The following is a 22,193-nucleotide window of genomic DNA, read 5'->3' on the forward strand; positions in this document are numbered from 1 at the left end:
TGATAATTTCCCTTTAAGTAACATGTATTTTGTTTTGTTAGCAGCCACTTGCAGTTTGTTACAAGCACACCACTGACTTACTAAATTAAGCATTATGTTAGCTCTTGTCTCTATAGAATTTCTAGAATCTCCTGTTATAATCACAAACAAATCATCGGCATAAGCTATTACACCGGCTACATTTTCACTGTTATTCAGCAACTCTAAGAGGGGTTCTGTAAAAATGTCCCAAAATATAGGACCACAAATGGAGCCCTGAGGACATCCTTTAGTAACATGCCTAGTAATTGTATGTTCTGGCGCAATCCACTTAACTGTTCGATCTTTACAATAATCAAGCAAGCTCAAATACAGACACTTGGGGGTTCTCAATTCACGCAATCTAGCAAACAGGGAGGGCCAAAAAAGATTGTCAAATGCACCTTGTATATCAATTGTCACGCCGATTGCATATTTCGCCAATGTATTGGAGACCATTCCTAGTGCCTGGTTGACTGCGTCATCTATAGATTTACCTGGTCGGAAACCATACTGGCACTGGTGAAGGCCAAGAAGCTCCCTGTGGTCGCGTAAGCGTCCACATAAGAGTCGTTCCTGGACCTTCCCCATAGTGTTCAGCAGACATATTGGGCGGTAGCTCTTCGCAAGTTTCGGATCTCTATCCTCCCCCTTTTTGATAATAATTGACTCAGCAACCTTCTACACCTTTGGTACCCTTCCTTGCAGGAGACACTCATTCAGCAAGGCTGTCAAATACGGTACAATTAGCATTTTAAGGTTCTGTAATGTTTCTGTAGTTATTTTATCTATTCCAGGAGATTTATTTTTCTTCAAGGAATCAATGGCATTGCCCACCTCCTCCTGTGCAAACGGAATAACCACACCCTCATCTGGATAGTCTTCTTCCATTTTTAGTCTCAAAAGCGACTGGTATTCATTATCAGAATTTGGATTATCACTTGGTAGCAGAGCTTCCAATAAGTAGTGAGCTGAGTCCCGCCAACCTATTGTTGTAGTTCCATCCGGCTTCTGGAGTGTAGACATGATAAGTGGTGTCTTGATTTTTTCACTAATAATCTTATATGGCAGTCCCCATACATTTGTTTCAAATTGTCTTTTAACAAAGTTTTCCCAGTGCTTTATTCTGGTATTTATTAGTTCTTGTTTATAGTTTGCTTTCAGTTCTCTGTAGTTTTGCAGCCTTCTTTGTCTCTCTCTATCACCCAGTGCCCTTTGATATGCTCTTCGAGCACGTCGTACACATCTTCTCAATTCTGTTAATGTGGAGCTGCAAGGGACCCTTGACTGACGAAAATAGGATCGTCTAGGTATGAAGGAATTCATGAGATTTTGAATTTGGTTCTGTATCGTTTCAGCCGCCTCATCAATATCAAAACCATTTCCTCTTGGTACTTGTAGCTGTAACTCTTCCCTCATACCTTCCCAATCAGCTCTCTTAAAATCAAAAATGGTTCCAGAAAAATCTTCATTTCTATTCATGTCAGATGTCCTTGTAATCTGGAATGTAATCATATTGTGATCGCTTACCGTTACCCTATTCAACACCTGCCAGCCTTGTATCCTACTTAAAACACTTTCGCTAGCCAACGTCACATCTATATTCGATTTCGCGCCTGCTCTATTTTGATATGTATATGGGAAGCCGGGCCTATTCATCACTATTAAATTGAGTTCCCCAATTGCATCCTGCAATTCCACTCCTCTCTCATCAGTCTCTATGCTATTCCAAAGTATCGATTTCGCATTGGCATCTATTGTGAAGATATGGAATCTATTCCCTCCAACCTCTTTGGCTCTTTTGAATCTATCTATGTATGGTTGTATCTCATGTGCATACTGAAAATATGAATTAGTAAGTAAGAATACTCCCTCGGGTGATGTTAACTCCACCGTGATGGAATGCTCGTCATTTACCTGAGAGATTGCTGTAAGCAAAATCTCCCTTTTTAATACCACAGTTACCGTCATAGGATTTTCTCCACACATGATTGCCCTAGCACTAACTGAACTATGAACAAGTTTACCATTTTTGGTATACGGTTCTTGAATGCATAAAACATCCAAACTTCGATCCTCTGCAACCTTCCAGATCTCGGACATGACTGTGATACTACGCATTGCATTAATCTGAGCAACTCTTATCCCAGAAATCCTATTTGACATTAAGGTTGTCGAATATGGTTGTAGAACTTAACTCCAGTCTTGTCATACTCATAAACGGTTCTTCCATAACATTCCACAAACTCTGTAAAGATCTTCTTTATTAAATTTTTCGCTACGTCGAGTATATGCACGATTAAGTAACTCGCTTAGTTCTTCCATATCTGTAGGCAAGTTATTACATCGCAGAAACAATCTATCCGCAGTTCCTGGATATGGAAAACCAATGGTCTTCCCTTTTGGATGTCCTTCTCTGATAATATGCCTAAGGGCTACAACAAGAACACTCATATCTTCCAACCTAGAGAGCCTATAATTCTCTTCCAGATCTGAATATATTAGATAAGGGTCTATTTGTTTTGTATCGCTATCCTTGTCATTATCCTTATTCTTATCACTATCCTTATCACTGAACGACATCTGAGTACTTACACTCTCTGCAGAAGTGGTCTGAGTGCTGATTGACTTCATTAGGGGCTTATCACAACTTCCATTGTCATTTCTACTTTTCCCTTTCAGCTTAGATTTAATCTTTGAGAGAATTCCTCGATTTCCTGAACCTATATCACTACTACTTTTCCCATATAATAGGGTGTGGCTAATTGGTTTCTCCTGTTGAAAAGGAGGAGACTCGCTGGATACGCTGGAGGTAACAACACTGTCCTGTAAGGGAAGAGAAGATTCATTTTCCTGTTGAGAAGGAGGAGACTCACTGGATACACTAAAGGTAGCAACACTGTCCTGTAAGGGAAGAGAAGATTCATTCTCCTGTTGAGAAGGAGGGGACTCACTGGATACACCGGAGATAACAACACTGTCCTGTAGGTGAAGTGAAAATTCAGTCTCCCGTGACACCAGGGATACACATGTCTCCATACTTTCTATGTTTTTTAAATCTATTGCTTCTGTGGCTGCATTTTCATTTTCTCGTTGCTTAAAACCTCTAGTATTCCCTATTATATTTGTGTCTGAGGAACTTTGTTGTTGCATGGTACCAAAAGTTTGTCTCTTATTACGTAGCATGTTCCTCCACTCCATCGCCCTGCGCCAGTTCCGTAGCCTCGTTGAAGGAGGCTTACGTTTCTTACTCCTCAAATTATTATCAGCTATTTGTTGATACTTATTTGTTAAATTTGATTCACTAAGAGGTATGAACACCTTACTGTATGGTGACAATTTACTGGCCATAATCTATACTTTGAATTGCTCTCTGTAAGTAAAGCTGATAAGTTGGACATTGTGGACCTGGTGAATTACATAATTTCCCTCTTGAGGAGCAGGGAATGCACTTTGCTGGCTTGCTAAGATTTGGACAACTTTTCTTCTGGTGGTTTTCCTCGCCACAGTGTGAACAAACCGAAGCCTTTGCAGTACACTTAGCACTTTTATGACCAAAATTTTGACACTTAAAGCACTTAAATGCAAAGTAATCTCTTACTGATAGTGATCTAAAATCAACATACACACGTTTCCCTTCAATAAGCATTTTCCTCACACGTGCACTCACATCAAAGACATGGTTTACTTCTGTTTTCCCTCTGGGGCCTGTTTTAAAACAGTGCCGCATTTCCTCACTTAATTCTTGCTTCGTCATTTTGTCAGAAAGATTTTGTTGCCAAATTGTGTCTTGTAGTTCTTGACCATCCATATCACTTGGTACGTCATATATAATGACGAGAGGTCGTTTCTTCCTTGGGGCCTCACACTTCAAGCTTTCTGAAATTTTGCTGTGTGAAACAATTTTCTCAATATCCGCAGCTGTTTCGGTTTCCACAATCAGGACACTGTTAATTGCACGCATATTTTTGATTTTAATTTGTTCCTTCCTTGGATCAAGCAGACTTGTGAATCTCTTTTTTGTAGTTTTTGCATCTCCTTCATCTTTTGATTTAATAAATAAAGTATTGGTTGTTTTCGCTTGGGCCGACGCTATTTTAGCCTTAGCACTTGGTCTTGCTGCAATTTCTGCAAAAGAAGGTACAGGCACCTTCGGTATTTCCTCCTTGATTGTTTTTATTTCTTTTGAAATTACATCACTTTTTTCTACAAGAGTGTCACGAAGCCATTCATTCTGTTTTGTAAGCTCCTCATTCCTACCAACAAGTCTAGATTGGAACAATGCCCACATTGAAAGCTTGTTTCGCAACTCACTCATCACATTTATGGTTATTTTCTTAGTTGGGGTCATGCACTCATCAATAAACTCCAAGATGTCAGTATAATAGTCTTCTACTGTGCTCATTTTCATACCTGCACTAGTGTCTCTACATACATTTGCTTCCTCGTCGACAACAGAAGCCATAGTTAAAACATTTAACACTGAACAGTTACAAAGGAATCAGCATAAGCAAGCACTTACGTTTTCCACAGTTTACAGCTCTCCCGCGGCGAGAAGGCACGATTCTGCAAGCAGTATTTGGTAGACGCACTGTATGCACACTCAATATCTCGCTGACCACGAGAAATGGGTGCAACGATCCCTCCTACTTGTCCAGCGTCAAATCCCACTCTTACAAAGAGTGTGATAGAGCTGGAAGTGTAGCAGTTTCTTTGCCAGCTGATATTGTTTTGGCAGTAGTACCAACTGCCGTGGTACACAGATCGAACCACTGTCGTGGTACAAAGATCGAACCACAGTCGCCTACCAGCTTCGGTACACAGATCGAACTACGATCTACAGATTCTTTGACAGCACGTCCTGAGAGATACACTATATTTACCACACTATTATAATATTGTTTCAACAGCTTCTATGTATAATCTTAAAAAGATACTTGCTGTTCAATGAAGCTTACAGTAAATGAGCACAACACAGTTAGGTTATGAAGTCCGACGTCAGCTATACACACTCCAAAACGTGCGTTAACGAAACCCACCCGCACGAATTCACGCACACGCGCGAACACACACGAGACGACAACGAAAAACACACGTTAAGCTGCCATGAAGCAAATAATACACGCGAAATGCCTCTTCAAGATTGAAGAACGGAAGATGTAGGAATCGACCGCGGCCATCTTAGATAGGGACAGCGGGAATCTCGTTAATCCATTCATGCGCGTCACTAATTAGATGACGAGGCATTTGGCTATCACAGCCGTCTTTATTCACGTACAGTGAATAACACAAATAAGTGAATACCCACAAAGCGGGTTTACAGATGGTACATAAATACAAAACACACTTAATAATAAACACAGTACATGAACAAAGAAAGGTATTATGCCTGAGAGGCCAGGCAGCAGCCGAAGAGTTGAGACCACGCTAACCAACGCCAGTGCGGGGCATCGTGCGGCGGCGAGGGGCAGTCATAGATTCGAAACGCCGCGCCGCCATGATGCTGCCCAGAAGTACTCTGGTGCTCAATGTTGAAAGGTGGCCCTTCGTCACACCAACCTCCTGCAATGCTTTAGCAGAGGCTGGAGACCAAACCCCACGCCAGTTGATGGTCGCCGACGTGGTGGTGAATTCCGTAACCACAGGAAACAGCTCGCGTATCTTGTCGTAAACAGCCTGCTTGTCGTAGACGGCTACTTTCTCACGGTGACACCTACCAAGATCACGGTTGTCGCCAACCACCTGCGCATCGATGACAAATGCTGCAGTGTCACGGACCGCCACGATGTCTGGCTTTTTCAGGCCTTCAGATGTACGAAGGTGAGGCTCTAGCAGAACATTGTAGCCTCTGCGGCGGAGGCCTCGCGCCAGATAGGACGCCATGGCATCGTGTCGAGCAATGCGAGCCCCGTCGCTTCTCCAGCACTGTTGAATGACATGGTTGGCAGTCTCCGTGGCATTGCAGCCAGCGCGGCAACTGGTGTCACCTTCCCTCCCACGTAGCAGCCGTGCCCGAGTAGGTAAGGCATTAATCCGGACACGCAGGCATGAGATGTAGTCGCGGCCGGTTACGAATTGCCGCGTATTGGAGACCCAGCAGTGCTGCCCTGGTGTTCGGGCAGACTCATGTAGCGCAGCGCCGTCGACCGACGAGTGCAGGCGGTCGGCCCAACACCGGCCCAACTGGTAACTGGACTTTATAACTTCCCCCTGCCATTGCAGGGCGTGGTCCAGTTGGTGGATTTCTCGCTGGATTAAGTCCTGGGAAGAATCGTCCACTGCCGCACCCAGTCCCTGCATCTTCGCCAATCTTCTCCTACGAAGAAGGGGGCCCAGCCAGTTGGCTGCAGGCACCCCCAAGCCCCCATGAGAGATGGGGGCGTGGAAGTAACCGACCGGCGTATCTGTTGGCAGGTGCAGCCAAGATCGAACAGCTGCACGAACACAGACGTCAAGGGAAGAGAGGGCCCCAAGACGAGTCCTCCCCAGGGCGAGGCCATGGAAAATACCCAGGAGGATAACAGAACGAAGGGCAAAAAGCCGCTGCTGAGGTTTGAGTGGTGCACGCTTGATGATGTTCATCTGCTTCTCGACCTCCCGCCGGGGATGAAAAAGACTGCGTCCGCACGTGGAAAATTGCAGGCCTAGATACTTGAAAGTATCTCCCATCGCCAGTGCTGGGATGTTGTTCCCCCCAGCACGAAAGATGACAGTCTCGTCGACCTTGGTTTTCTTCTCCCGGCCTGATGAGACAAGGGCGAGAGAAAAACACTTCCGTGGGTTGACCTCGAGCCCGAGATCCCCCAGGGCCGACGTGGCGATGGTGAGAAGTTCCTGCAATCCATCACGAGTCTCGGCGAACAGCAGGAGGTCATCGGCGAATGCAGCCGCATTTATCCGCCGTCCAAGAATGCGTGCACCAATATGAGCAGGCAGACGAGACAAGAGAATGTCAATGGACATGTTGAAGAGGATAGGAGACAGCGGGTCACCCTGCCGAACACCCCTCGAAGGCCGCACTAGATCTGACGACTTCCCATCCGCGCAGATAACCGTCGATCCCGCCTCATAGCATCCCTGGATGTAGTCAACGAACTCGACCGGCAGACCATGGGCTCTTAGCACAGGGCCAGGGGCACCATGGGCAAGCGAGTCGAAGGCCTTTGACACATCCAGAGATGCCAAGTACAGCGAGCCGGCAGCTCGGCACGCCTGGGTCATCGCCAGATCCAGAAGAAAGGTGTTGTGAAGCATCCCATCCTGAGGGATGAAAGCCCGCTGGCGACCGTCCAACACACAGTAGCGCATCAGGCGGCCAACCAGAACCTTGTGAAAGGCTCTGGTCAGCACCGAGCACACTGTGATCGGACGAAAGTCAGCAGGGGATGCTGCGGCGGTCTTCTTGGGCAGCAGGGTTGTTCTGGCCTGAAGGAGTCGGGATGGAAGGGAACGGGAAAGGAGGAGGAAATTAAGGATCTTGAGGAGAACCTCCCGGGGAAGGCGACGCAGTTGCGTCGGCGTGAGGCCGTCAGGACCTGCAGCAGAGTTGCGAGGCGGGAGAGCAGCGGTGGCTTCTTCTGCAGAAATGGGAGCCCAGAGGTCACGGAAGGGCACCCTCTTCGAGAATGGCAGCAGCTCATCGGACAGACCCTCCCCATGCGGAGGTCGAGATCTGACATGTGGTGGAGAGAAGAGGTCTGTCCAAAACTCAATCAGCCCTGGGATGGATGGTGGCTGATGCAAGAGTGTGCCATCGAGAAGGTGGTGGTGGTTGTTGGATGTTTAAGGGGGACTAAACAGCGAAGGTCATCAGTCCCCCATTCCAAAATCAGGCGAGCCGGAAATCTAGGGAGCAGATAAAAACCAAAGGGGAGGAGACGTCCCCCCAGGCGCTAAAAGAACACAAATGCAGCAACGAACACTACAGACAAGAACAGGACAGAGGAACACCAGACAGAAAGAAACAGAAGAAAGGAAGAGGGCCGGAGACTGGTTGACTGACCACGAGATCAAAAAAGGGAAAGAGTCAACCATCTCACGGCCTACCAGAACAGCAACAGACACGAGGACAAAAGACACAGAAAGGGAAAGGCGCAGGACCTCCCTAAATCGAACCATAAAAAGGACTACCACGGATAAAATTTAAAACGTCATCAGCCATGGAGGCATCGTCAGATAAAACCAAAGCCAAAGTGCCCGGGAGATTAAAAGATTGCCGGAGTGTGCGCAGTCGAGGACACTCCAGCAAAATGTGGCCGACCGTCAGCCGGGACCCACACTGACACAAGGGGGGATCCTCCTGACGCAAGAGATGGCCGTGCGTCAGGTACGTATGGCCGATGCGCAGCCGACACAGGACTACCAAGTCCCTGCGAGAAGCCCGCAGGGAGGAACGCCACACATCGGTCGTCTCCTTGACAGCCCGCAGTTTATTCGGGGCTGTCATGCCACGCCACTCAGCAGCCCACATCCCAAGTACCTTACGGCGCAACACCAGCTGCTGGTCGCGAGCCGTAAGGCCGATCTCCAAAGCTGGGGCGTCTATCGCCCCTTTGGCCAGCCTGTCTACACGTTCGTTCCCTGGGATGCCAACATGACCGGGCGTCCAAACCAGGACGACTGAACCACCAGAATGGGCAATGGCGGAAACAGCCTCCTGAATGGAGGACACCAGAGGAGAGGAGGGATAGCAGCGCTCGATGGCCTGAAGGCTGCTCAGGGAGTCACTGCAGATGACAACGGACCTACCTGAGCAGAAACGCATGTGCTCAAGAGCGCGCAAGATGGCCACCAGCTCTGCAGTAAAAATACTGCAGCCAGCCGGCAAGGAGCGTTGCTCAACATGGTCAGAGTAAGCAAAGGCGTAGGCAGTGCGACCATCAACCAGGGAACCATCAGTATAGACAGTTTCACAGTCCGAAAATGAGGCGAGGAGAGCAAGAAAACGGCGACGGAGGGCCACAGGCGGAACCGAGTCCTTGGGTCCCTGTGCCAAGTCCAGACGGACGGACGGCCGGGACAAACACCAGGGAGGCGTAGGTGTATGGACCCGGAAGGGAGGCAGAAGAGGGAATGACCCCAGTTCTGACAGCAGGGACTGGACACGGACAGCTATGGAAAGCCCAGACCTAGGGCGCCGTTCGGGCAGATGGAGGACCATAGCAGGGAAAAGCAGGCGACGATTGGGATGATCTGGCGAGCAATGAACGTGGACAGCATAGTCGACAAGCAGACGATGGCGGCGAATCCGCAGTGGGGGAACCCCGGCCTCCACCAGTAGACTATCCACGGGGCTGGTGCGAAAAGCGCCAGTTGCAAGCCGAACCCCACAGTGATGTATGGGGTCTAACAACTTCAACACTGAGGGTGATGCAGACCCATAGGCCAGGCTCCCATAATCAAGCCGAGACTGCACAAGGGCTCTGTACAATCGCAGCAGCGTGCAGCGATCCGCACCCCAAGACGTGTGGCTAAGGCAGCGGAGGGCGTTGAGGTGCCGCCAGCATTTTTGTTTCAGCTGAGTAATATGAGGAACCCATGTGAGCCGGGCATCAAACACGAGTCCCAAGAAGCGACAAGTGTCCACCACTTCAAGCAGGTGGCCGTCGAGGTAAAGTTCAGGATGAGGGTGGACCGTCCGACGCCTGCAGAAGTGCATAACCCGAGTCTTGGCAGCAGAGAACTGAAAACCATGAGTCAGAGCCCATGATGCTGCCTTCCGAACGGCTACCTGCAGCCTGCTTTCGGCGACGCCCGTAGTCGTGGAGCTAAATGAGATGCAGAAGTCGTCGGCATACAAAGAAGGAGACACCGATGACCCCACGGCTGCAGCCAGACCATTAATGGCCACTAGAAATAAGGACACACTCAACACCGAGCCCTGTGGGACCCCATTTTCCTGTGTATAAGAAGAACTAAAGGCGGCACCGACTTGCACCCGGAAAGAGCGGTGCAATAGAAAGGTTTGAAGAAAAGCCGGGAGCCGACCACGAAGACCCCACCCATACAACGTGGCGAGGATGTGATGCCTCCATGTGGTGTCATACGCCTTCCGCAGATCGAAAAATACAGCAACCAGATGCTGACGTCGGGCAAAAGCCGTACGGACAGCAGATTCCAGCCGCACCAAATTGTCCACTGCAGACCGGCCCCGACGGAAGCCACCCTGGGATGGAGCGAGGAGACCGCGCGACTCAAGGACCCAACACAAACGCCGCCCCACCATACGTTCGAGCAATTTGCACAAAACGTTGGTGAGGGTAATGGGACGATAGCTGTCCACCGCCAGTGGGTCCGCACCGGGCTTCAAGATGGGGACAATAACACCCTCTCGCCATTGCGACGGGAACACGCCTTCGCTCCAAATGCGATTAAATATCGCGAGAATGTGTCTCTGGCAGTCCCTGGAGAGATGCTTCAGCATCTGCACGTGGATGCAGTCTGGGCCTGGTGCTGTATCAGGGCAATCGGCGAGGGCAGCGAGGAATTCCCTCTCGCTGAAAGGAGCATTGTATGTTTCAGAACGACGCGTGTGGAATGAGAACGGCGTCCGCTCGGCTCGCTCCTTTAGAGAGCGAAAGGCGGGGAGATAGGAAGCAGTCGCAGAGCTCTGAGCAAAGTGCGCGGCTAGCCGTTCAGCAATGGCGGCAGCGTCCGTGCAGACAGCGCCGTCCAAGGAGAGCCCAGAGACACCCACAGGGGTCTGGGAGCCATAAATCCGCCGGATCCGGGACCACACGTGCGAGGACGAGACACGGGAGCCCAGGGAGGAGACGTACCTCTCCCAGCACTCCTGCTTACGCCGTGCAATAAGACGACGGGCGAAGGCACGGAGCCTCTTAAAGGCGATGAGGGTCTCCAGAGACGGGTGCCGCCTATGACGCTGGAGAGCCCGCCTACGGTCGCGAATAGCCTCAGCAATCTCCGGCGACCACCAGGGGACAGCCTTCCGCCGAGGGAGGCCAGAGGAACGGGGGATAGCAGCCTCGGCCGCCGAAATGATGGACGTGGTGAAAACACGGACCACCTCGTCAATGTCACCCTGTGGGGGAGACGCAATGGTTACAGCGGAAGTAAAAGCTGGCCAGTCAGCCCTGTGGAGAGCCCAGCGGGGCAAGCGCCCAGAAGAATGACACTGTGGCAGTGACAAATTGATGGGAAAATGGTCACTGCCACACAGGTCAGGATGCACCCTCCAGTGGAGGGATGGGACAAGTCCAGGGCTGCAAATAGAGAGATCGATGGCCGAGAACGAGCCATGGGCCACACTGAAATGCGTGGGAGCACCAGTGTTCAAGAGGCTAAGGTCGAGCTGAGCCAACACATGCTCCACGGCCCGACCGCGATCATCGGAGACAGTCCCACCCCATAGAGGATTGTGGGCGTTGAAATCGCCCAGAAGCAGCAATGGTGGCGGGAGTTGAGCCAGCAGCGCAGCCAAGACATGGCGGGGGAGCTCCCCATCCGGAGGAATGTAAACAGAGCAAACAGTAATAGCCGGCGAGAGCTCAACCCTGGCAGCAACTGCCTCTAAAGGCGTCTGAAGGGGTACTGGCGAGCTACAGACAGAGTGGTGAACAAAGAGGCAAACCCCACCTGACGCTCGTTGACAGGCAGCACGGTTCTTATAGTATCCCCGATAACCGCGAAGGGCGGGGGTCCGCAGTGCAGGAAACCAAGTTTCCTGCAGAGCAATGCAGAGAACAGGGGAATCACTCAGAAGCATCCGGAGCTCTGGCAGGTGGCGGAAATAACCGCCGCAGTTCCATTGGAGAATGGAAGCAGGAAGGGACTGGGAGGGCGTGAATGCGACTAAGAGGCAGACAGCGCTTCAGAGCCAACCGCCGCCACTGGGGGAGAGTCAGCGGAGTCCATAGGAGAGGCCCCCAAGTGTTCCGTGAGGGCGAGATCCGCGGCAGAGGCGAGGATCTCCACCTCATCCCCGGAGCCAGGACTATGTACAGCAGGCGGTGCTGAAACCGCCGGAACGTCCTTCTTCTTGGACACATTCCGTTCCTTCTTCTCGCGTCTGCCCTTAGGGTGAGAGGGCTGGGAGAGCTTCTCTGAAGGAGCGTCAGAGGCTGACGACGACGCAGAAGCCCTACGACCAGCAGGTGGCGGAACCTGCAGCCACTGGCTGACATCTGGCTGGGAAGGAGAAGAAACGGAGGAAGGGAGAGCCCTGAGGGACCCCTTCCGTGAGAGAGGAACCGGCGGAGGCAACGCCGCCGGAGAAGGAGGGGGAGGAATCGAGCCTCCCGGTTGTGGAGCAGATGTCACTCCCGAAGTAAACTTGGGGGGAGCGACAGAAGAGGGTTTGCCCCCAACTGCTAAGGGGGCAAGAGAGGAAGGCTTGCCCCCAGGCACGAGGGGGGCAGACAGGGATACATGGCCCCGAGGGCCCACTGAAGGCGGCACAGATGAAGCGACAACCGTCGCTCGTGCGGGCGACGATAACGTGGCTGCAGCATAAGATGTTCGAAGGGAAGCAGGATACAACCTTTCATATTTCTGTTTAGCCTCTCGATAAGTAAGCCGGTCCAGGGTCTTAAATTCCATGATCTTCCGGTCCTTATGAAGAACGGGGCAATCCGGCGAGCATGGAGAGTGGTGCTCCCCACAGTTGACACATACAGGCGGGGGCGGACATGGAGAATCGGGATGAGACGGGCGTCCGCAATCTCGACATGTAGCGCTGGATGGGCAACGGGAGGACATATGCCCAAACTTCCAGCACTGGAAGCACTGCATCGGGGGAGGGACGTATGGCTTCACGTCGCAACGGTAAACCATTACCTTGACCTTCTCGGGCAAGACATCACCCTCGAAGGCCAAGATAAAGGCACCGGTGGCCACCCTGTTTGTCTTGGGTCCTCGATGGACACGACGGACAAAATGCACACCACGTCGTTCCAAGTCGGCTCTCAGCTCGTCATCGGATTGCAACAAGAGGTCACGATGGTAAATAATCCCCTGGACCATATTTAAGCTACTGTGGGGAGTGACGGTAACAGGGATGTCACCCAGCTTATCACACAAGAGCAACGCTCGTGACTGGGCTGGGGAGGACGTCTTGAGGAGGATGGACCCATTCCTCATTTTTGACAACCCCGCCACTTCCCCAAACTTATCCTCCAGGTGTTCCACAAAAAACATAGGCTTCGTCGGAAGAAAGGAGTCACCATCAGTCCTGCTGCAGACAAGGTATTGCGGCACGTAAGGCTCCCGCTTGGCACTAGATCGGCGTCCCTCCCATGGCGCAGCCAACGAGGGGAACGTCTGAGGGTCATACTGCGCAGCATCGAAGTCGACTCTACCTCGCTTAGAGACGCTGGTGGCCGTGCGACCACCAGCTTGATGTGATTTATTGCGCTTCATTGCGCCACATCCGCCCAGATGCCACCTACTCCGAACGAGGGCTCTCCCCAAGGGCGCCACCCAGCCAAAGCAACGGGTACCTGGCCGATATCCCGTTGCCCGGAGTCCCCGTGCCCCAGACAAGATGGGCACATACTCCTTGGCATGCATGGGGAGGAAACAGCTCAGGCATCTGTAGTGCGATCCCTGCGTGGTCAGGGGGCTACCACCAAGAGGGTACATGACGACCCCACCACAACGGACTGGCTACCGTGCTGTATTTTAGGTGTTTAAAGGGTCCACAGTTGTCGTAGGCGCTAAGAAGAAGAGTGCACACAAGGCGAGAAGGAGACCACCCAGAAGATGTTGGGCGTAGTCCCCCCCACACGACAATAGGTAACATGCAAGATGGTGGAGCATGATGGACCAATACAAAAACACCACGTAAGGTGTCCTTCCCCAAATGGCACGCACTGACGACGAAAATTTGGAAGCAAAAAGGAGGTCAAACCCAAGAGGGGACCATCACAGAAGGCCGAAACGTTTGAGACTCCTTTTAGTCGCCTCTTACGACAGGCAGGAATACCGCAGGCCTATTCTTACCCCCGAACCCGCAGGGGGAGCCATCGAGAAGTCCGTTGATACAGCGAGCTCCATTCTTCCTGAAAGCACGCTGGACCACCGCATACTCCCATCTCCTGCGTGCACGCTTCCGCTCTGGGGGCTGTTGGGTCCGCACACTCGCAGCTTGGTGGACGGCTGGCTCCCTGCTGCCTACTTCATCAAGAGCAGACAGCAACATAGCCTGGATTGTTTCACGGCTAGTGGTGGGACCCAGAGCCACGAGGTCATCAAGCGAGTGGAATCGGCGGTCTGATTGGGGGAGTTCTACTACAAATGACCAGATGGCTAGGTCAACATCTTCCCCTCGAGGTGGAGACTGTGGCAAAGAATGACTGACTGCAGGCTCGCTAGGAGGACCCCGAAGGCCGCGATCCATGCCAGCGAGCTCGGTGACAAACTTCGCCACCATGTCTTTGTAGGGCTGCGCTCTACGCTGACATTTAATTGATTCCAGCGTACGCTCGGGGAAGGCCTTTGCAAGTTCCTGGTTTAAGAATCTGCAACCCTGGGTGGCAAGAGTCGCTTCTGCATGGACCAAACGCAGGAGCTCTTCCTGGGACCACCTGGCCTTCTTCCTCTCGGTCTTGATCTCAGCATTAGCAGCAATCGGATGGGCGCGACGCCGATGGACACCAAGTCGGGTCTTGGTGGAGAAGGACCGCATACAATCAGGGCAGATGGCGGGGAGCAGCGCTCGACCCACACCGGTTGGCTGGTTGGCTGGCTCATCAGCTGGCACAGGCGCTCCAGCGGGAGGCCTGGTACCACGTTTGCTTCTATTAGTTGCACCAGCTGTAACAAAGGCAGGGGGGGAGGTAACCCCCAATCCCGAAAAGTCATAGTCATAGTCAGAGTCACAGTTACTCCCGCCGTTTACCCGCGCTTGCTTGAACTTCTTCACGTTGACATTCAGAGCACTGGGCAGAAATCACATTCCGTCAACACCCGCTAGGGCCATCGCAATGCTTTGTTTTAATTAGACAGTCGGATTCCCCCAGTCCGTGCCAGTTCTGAGTTGATCGTTGAATGGCGGCCGAAGAGAATCCGCGGACCCGCGCGCCCCCGGAGGAGCACGCTAAGGCGGACGCGGCCTCGCAGCAAGGAAGATCCGTGGGAGGCCAAGGCACGGGACCGAGCTCGGATCCTGCACGCAGGTTGAAGCACCGGGGCGCGAACGCCGCGCAGGCGCGCGCATCCTGCACCGCCGGCCAGCACGAGGCCAACCAACGGCGAGAGCAGACCACGCCCGCGCTAAACGCCCGCACTTACCGGCACCCCTACGGCACTCACCTCGCCCAGGCCCGGCACGTTAGCGCTGACCCACTTCCCGACCAAGACCGACACGCCCCGATCCTCAGAGCCAATCCTTACCCCAAAGTTACGGATCCAATATGCCGACTTCCCTTACCTACATTATTCTATCGACTAGAGGCTCTTCACCTTGGAGACCTGCTGCGGATATGGGTACGAACCGGCGCGACACCTCCACGTGGCCCTCTCCCGGATTTTCAAGGTCCGAGGGGAAGATCGGGACACCGCCGCAACTGCGGTTCTCTTCGCGTTCCAAACCCTATCTCCCTGCTAGAGGATTCCAGGGAACTCGAACGCTCATGCAGAAAAGAAAACTCTTCCCCGATCTCCCGACGGCGTCTCCGGGTCCTTTTGGGTTACCCCGACGAGCATCTCTAAAAGAGGGGCCCGACTTGTATCGGTTCCGCTGCCGGGTTCCGGAATAGGAACCGGATTCCCTTTCGCCCAACGGGGGCCAGCACAAAGTGCATCATGCTATGACGGCCCCCATCAACATCGGATTTCTCCTAGGGCTTAGGATCGACTGACTCGTGTGCAACGGCTGTTCACACGAAACCCTTCTCCGCGTCAGCCCTCCAGGGCCTCGCTGGAGTATTTGCTACTACCACCAAGATCTGCACCGACGGCGGCTCCAGGCAGGCTCACGCCCAGACCCTTCTGCGCCCACCGCCGCGACCCTCCTACTCGTCAGGGCTTCGCGGCCGGCCGCAAGGACCGGTCATGACTGCCAGACTGACGGCCGAGTATAGGAACGACGCTTCAGCGCCATCCATTTTCAGGGCTAGTTGCTTCGGCAGGTGAGTTGTTACACACTCCTTAGCGGATTCCGACTTCCATGGCCACCGTCCTGCTGTCTTAAGCAACCAACGCCTTTCATGGTTTCCCATGAGCGTCGATTCGGGCGCCTTAACTCGGGGTTTGGTTCATCCCACAGCGCCAGTTCTGCTTACCAAAAGTGGCCCACTTGGCATTCCGATCCGAGTCGTTTGCTCGCGGCTTCAGCATATCAGGCAAGCCGGAGATCTCACCCATTTAAAGTTTGAGAATAGGTAGAGGTCGTTTCGGCCCCAAGGCCTCTAATCATTCGCTTTACCGGATGAGACTCGTACGAGCACCAGCTATCCTGAGGGAAACTTCGGAGGGAACCAGCTACTAGATGGTTCGATTAGTCTTTCGCCCCTATACCCAGCTCCGACGATCGATTTGCACGTCAGAATCGCTACGGACCTCCATCAGGGTTTCCCCTGACTTCGTCCTGGCCAGGCATAGTTCACCATCTTTCGGGTCCCAACGTGTACGCTCTAGGTGCGCCTCACCTCGCAATGAGGACGAGACGCCCCGGGAGTGCGGAGGCCGCCGCCCCGTGAAGGGCGGGGAAGCCCCATCCTCCCTCGGCCCGCGCAAGGCGAGACCTTCACTTTCATTACGCCTTTAGGTTTCGTACAGCCCAATGACTCGCGCACATGTTAGACTCCTTGGTCCGTGTTTCAAGACGGGTCGTGAAATTGTCCAAAGCTGAAGCGCCGCTGACGGGAGCGATTATTCCGCCCGAGAGCATCCCGAGCCAACAGCGGCACGGGTCCGGGGCCGGGCCAGGTAGGTCCGTCATCCGGGAAGAACCGCGCGCGCTTGCCGGGAGCCCGAGCGCCGGAAGGGGCGAATCGACTCCTCCAGATATACCGCCGGGCAGCCAGCCAGGATACCGGGGCTCTGCCCAATAGACGCGAACCGAGGCCCGCGGAAGGACAGGCTGCGCACCCGGGCCGTAGGCCGGCACCCAGCGGGTCGCGACGTCCTACTAGGGGAGAAGTGCGGCCCACCACACACCGGAACGGCCCCACCCCGCGGCGAGTGGAAAGGCAACCGGACACAACCCCGCCGCGGATTGCTCCGCGCGGGCGGCCGGCCCCATCTGCCGACGGCGGAGGCCAGTGGCCGGATGAGCGTGAATCTCACCCGTTCGACCTTTCGGAATTCTCACGTTTACCCCAGAACGGTTTCACGTACTTTTGAACTCTCTCTTCAAAGTTCTTTTCAACTTTCCCTCACGGTACTTGTTCGCTATCGGTCTCGTGGTCATATTTAGTCTCAGATGGAGTTTACCACCCACTTGGAGCTGCACTCTCAAGCAACCCGACTCGAAGGAGAGGTCCCGCCGACGCTCGCACTGGCCGCTACGTGCCTGGCACCCTCTACGGGCCGTGGCCTCATTCAAGTTGGACTTGGGCTCGGCGCGAGGCGTCGGGGTAGCGGACCCTCCCAAACACCACATGCCACGACAGGCGGCAGCCTGCGGGGTTCGGTGCTGGACTCTTCCCTGTTCGCTCGCCGCTACTGGGGGAACCCTTGTTAGTTTCTTTTCCTCCGCTTAGTAATATGCTTAAATTCAGAGGGTAGTCTCACCTGCTCTGAGGTCGTTGTACGAGGTGTCGCACGCCACACCGCCAGCCGGCTGTGCACGCTACCGAGTAAGTACCGGTATGCGAACCGCCAGGCGACGGGCGGGCATCGCACGTTTAAGGAGGCGCGGCCGGCCCCACGGGCGGCCGCGACGCTCCCAGGTCTGCGAAGCGGGGCAAACGCCGCGCGCTTCAGTATACGTAGCCGACCCTCAGCCAGACGTGGCCCGGGAACGGAATCCATGTACCGCAATGTGCGTTCGAAACGTCGATGTTCATGTGTCCTGCAGTTCACATATCGACGCGCAATTTGCTGCGTTCTTCATCGACCCACGAGCCGAGTGATCCACCGTCCTGGGTGATCTTTTCTTAGCTTCCACTGTCTCTTTCAAGACAGTTGCATAGGCGGGACGTAGGCGTGTGGCGGCCCCTGTTCAAGCGTTCTGTGTCCAACGGCCTCACGGCCGATGGGCGTCGTACGGCTCCACACCGGAGCGGACGGGCAGTCGGGCGAAAGTCATTCAAAACCGGCGCCAGGCGCCAGGTGCCGCAGGCCAGCCGCTCCAGCGCTTCAGCGCTCGTACCACACAACATTGGCGTTAGTTTTGAGAAGCACGCGTGGTTCCGCACGCGTCGCACGGCTACTGCGAGCCGTACAGGTAGCGTGTTGCGCGACACGACACGCACATCGAAAGACATGCAGTCTAGTCGGTAATGATCCTTCCGCAGGTTCACCTACGGAAACCTTGTTACGACTTTTACTTCCTCTAAATGATCAAGTTTGGTCATCTTTCCGGTAGCATCGGCAACGACAGAGTCAATGCCGCGTACCAGTCCGAAGACCTCACTAAATCATTCAATCGGTAGTAGCGACGGGCGGTGTGTACAAAGGGCAGGGACGTAATCAACGCGAGCTTATGACTCGCGCTTACTGGGAATTCCTCGTTCATGGGGAACAATTGCAAGCCCCAATCCCTAGCACGAAGGAGGTTCAGCGGGTTACCCCGACCTTTCGGCCTAGGAAGACACGCTGATTCCTTCAGTGTAGCGCGCGTGCGGCCCAGAACATCTAAGGGCATCACAGACCTGTTATTGCTCAATCTCGTGCGGCTAGAAGCCGCCTGTCCCTCTAAGAAGAAAAGTAATCGCTGACAGCACGAAGGATGTCACGCGACTAGTTAGCAGGCTAGAGTCTCGTTCGTTATCGGAATTAACCAGACAAATCGCTCCACCAACTAAGAACGGCCATGCACCACCACCCACCGAATCAAGAAAGAGCTATCAATCTGTCAATCCTTCCGGTGTCCGGGCCTGGTGAGGTTTCCCGTGTTGAGTCAAATTAAGCCGCAGGCTCCACTCCTGGTGGTGCCCTTCCGTCAATTCCTTTAAGTTTCAGCTTTGCAACCATACTTCCCCCGGAACCCAAAAGCTTTGGTTTCCCGGAGGCTGCCCGCCGAGTCATCGGAGGAACTGCGGCGGATCGCTGGCTGGCATCGTTTATGGTTAGAACTAGGGCGGTATCTGATCGCCTTCCAACCTCTAACTTTCGTTCTTGATTAATGAAAACATACTTGGCAAATGCTTTCGCTTCTGTTCGTCTTGCGACGATCCAAGAATTTCACCTCTAACGTCGTAATACGAATGCCCCCGCCTGTCCCTATTAATCATTACCTCGGGTTCCGAAAACCAACAAAATAGAACCGAGGTCCTATTCCATTATTCCATGCACACAGTATTCAGGCGGGCTTGCCTGCTTTAAGCACTCTAATTTGTTCAAAGTAAACGTGCCGGCCCACCGAGACACTCACTCAAGAGCACCCTGGTAGGATTGCAACGGGGTCCGCCTCGGGACGCACGAGCACGCACGAGGCGCGTCGCACGCCTTCAGCTCGCCCCACCGGCAGGACGTCCCACGATACATGCCAGTTAAACACCGACGGGCGGTGAACCAACAGCGTGGGACACAAATCCAACTACGAGCTTTTTAACCGCAACAACTTTAATATACGCTATTGGAGCTGGAATTACCGCGGCTGCTGGCACCAGACTTGCCCTCCAATAGATACTCGTTAAAGGATTTAAAGTGTACTCATTCCGATTACGGGGCCTCGGATGAGTCCCGTATCGTTATTTTTCGTCACTACCTCCCCGTGCCGGGAGTGGGTAATTTGCGCGCCTGCTGCCTTCCTTGGATGTGGTAGCCGTTTCTCAGGCTCCCTCTCCGGAATCGAACCCTGATTCCCCGTTACCCGTTACAACCATGGTAGGCGCAGAACCTACCATCGACAGTTGATAAGGCAGACATTTGAAAGATGCGTCGCCAGTACGAGGACCGTGCGATCAGCCCAAAGTTATTCAGAATCACCAAGGCAAACGGACCGGACGAGCCGACCGATTGGTTTTGATCTAATAAAAGCGTCCCTTCCATCTCTGGTCGGGACTCTTTTTGCATGTATTAGCTCTAGAATTACCACAGTTATCCAAGTAACGTGGGTACGATCTAAGGGACCATAACTGATTTAATGAGCCATTCGCGGTTTCACCTTAATGCGGCTTGTACTGAGACATGCATGGCTTAATCTTTGAGACAAACATATGACTACTGGCAGGATCAACCAGGGAGCTGCGTCAACTAGAGCTGAGCAGCCGGCCGCCCGGGAGTGTGTCCCGGGGGCCCGCGTGAACACGCAAGCGTCCGCTCAATTATTCTGCAAACAGGAGGAGGCTGAGCTCCCCTGCACAATACACCTCGAAACCCTCTCAGGTCCCGGCGGCGCGCAGCGCCGTCCTAAGTACTTGGTCGGGTTCGAGAGAGGCGCAATCGCCCGGAGTTTGGCGAGTAGACGCTTTAGGTGCGACCACCCGTGCTCCCAACTGAGCTTGCCGCTGCCGACAGAGGCCCGGGAGCGTGCTGTCGTGGCATTGCCGGCGGGAGACAACACGCGCCACCTACGGTGACCGGCAGCTCCAACGCCAGCGCCACGGAAGGACAAAAGCCCCACTTGGGTGCCGAAGCGAACTCTCCCAGCACAGCGCACGCGCCAACACGTCCGCACAGCTGCTATACAAACCACCTGCGAGAACCGCAGAGGCTACCGAGCAGCAGACGGCGTCGCGGCGCCGAGCGCCGGGCGGCGGCGCACCCTCAGCGCACACAGTCCTCAATCGGACCAGCACACTGCAGATGTCCACCGCGCTTCGCACCGGGCCCGCGAGGACCTACTTTGGCCGCACGGCGCCGCGTGCAGGGTGCGCCGGCGCGCAGCTGCGCCGCCTGCCGCCTCCGTCGGCCGGCGCGCCTGCCACTGGCCGCCCCCACCAGCCGGCTGTAGCGCGTGCGCCCACGCACCGCGCGGCCAGCACGCCGGGAGGCCCCCCCTCACCGGCCGGGGACGGTCCCACCCAGCCACCGCCGCGTATCGCTTCACACGTTCGTGGGCATGGTGGTTATCGCTGAAACAACCGGTTGGTAGCTCAACCGATCGTCGCCATCACTGATTCACCTCTAGCGAGAGCAACCGCACCACAACGGTTTACCAGTTGTTCATTTGCGTAACGTCACCAGCAAACGTAGGCGTCCATCGCCATTTGCAAAGTCAACGATTGTTGCATGCCTGTGTCAGGTGTCACGACACACTATGTCTGCCCACATACACGCAACAACATGTGCACGCTTCGCAAACACGTGGAAGGTGGCCCCCGTACGTATGCGATGTCCATTGCGCGAACGACTGTCAACCGGCCTCTGTCGCATGTCGCAGATGTGGAACGCAGTGCACCATGCTATCACAGTGTGTGAGAAGAGACGACTACGTCTGACAACACGCGCAACTACATCAACAGACGGCTCATGCTGATCGCCATCCAGGGCATACCACACTGCAATCCAGCTCTTATAGGGAGACGACACGTAGCAGAGTGCACAACATTTGGACCGCATGGTTCGCCGTTGTTGGCGCAGTCGTTGTACGGTCACATGTACCACGATGTATCATTCAGTACATGAGGACCAATGTGCAGTACAGTGTGTGATTTGGACGTACAACATCAGCGGACAGTTGACACAGGCCGTACCACAGCGTAGGCTAAGTGCTTCGCCATGCGAATGCCAATGAACAACTGCGAAGGGCATTGAGCATGTACGTCCTGCTGCCATCCACATTACAGTGTATCGCTGCAAGGTGTTTAACATGAAGCGATACACTGGGGACCGGGCAGTGCGAGTAGCAAACTATATTGCGGGGGTTGCAGTAAGGCAAGACTACACTAATTTAATGCGTCGTATGACAATTACAGAGCAGGTTAAGGCCCAACGTGTGTTGGGTTAAGGCCCAACGTGTGTTGGGTTAAGGCCCAACGTGTGTTGGGTTAAGGCCCAACGTGTGTTGGGTTAAGGCCCAACGTGTGTTGGGTTAAGGCCCAACGTGGGTTGGGTTAAGGCCCAACGTGTGTTGGGTTAAGGCCCAACGTGGGTTGGGTTAAGGC

General features: G+C 53.6%; 2 non-coding genes across 2 annotated transcripts; both read right to left on the reverse strand.

Moving 5' to 3' along the window:
• Nucleotides 1–17,914: 17,914 nt before the first annotated feature.
• Nucleotides 17,915–18,069, reverse strand: LOC124608362. The gene has a single exon (XR_006979030.1). It is a non-coding gene; the product is annotated as a 5.8S ribosomal RNA (ribosomal RNA).
• Nucleotides 18,070–18,420: 351 nt separating this feature from the next.
• Nucleotides 18,421–20,330, reverse strand: LOC124608892. Its single transcript, XR_006979445.1, has one exon. It is a non-coding gene; the product is annotated as a small subunit ribosomal RNA (ribosomal RNA).
• Between the last annotated feature and the right edge of the window lie 1,863 nt (nucleotides 20,331–22,193).

This window comes from Schistocerca americana, chromosome 3, assembly GCF_021461395.2.
Source record: "Schistocerca americana isolate TAMUIC-IGC-003095 chromosome 3, iqSchAmer2.1, whole genome shotgun sequence".
Classification (NCBI taxonomy): Eukaryota; Metazoa; Arthropoda; class Insecta; order Orthoptera; family Acrididae; genus Schistocerca; species Schistocerca americana.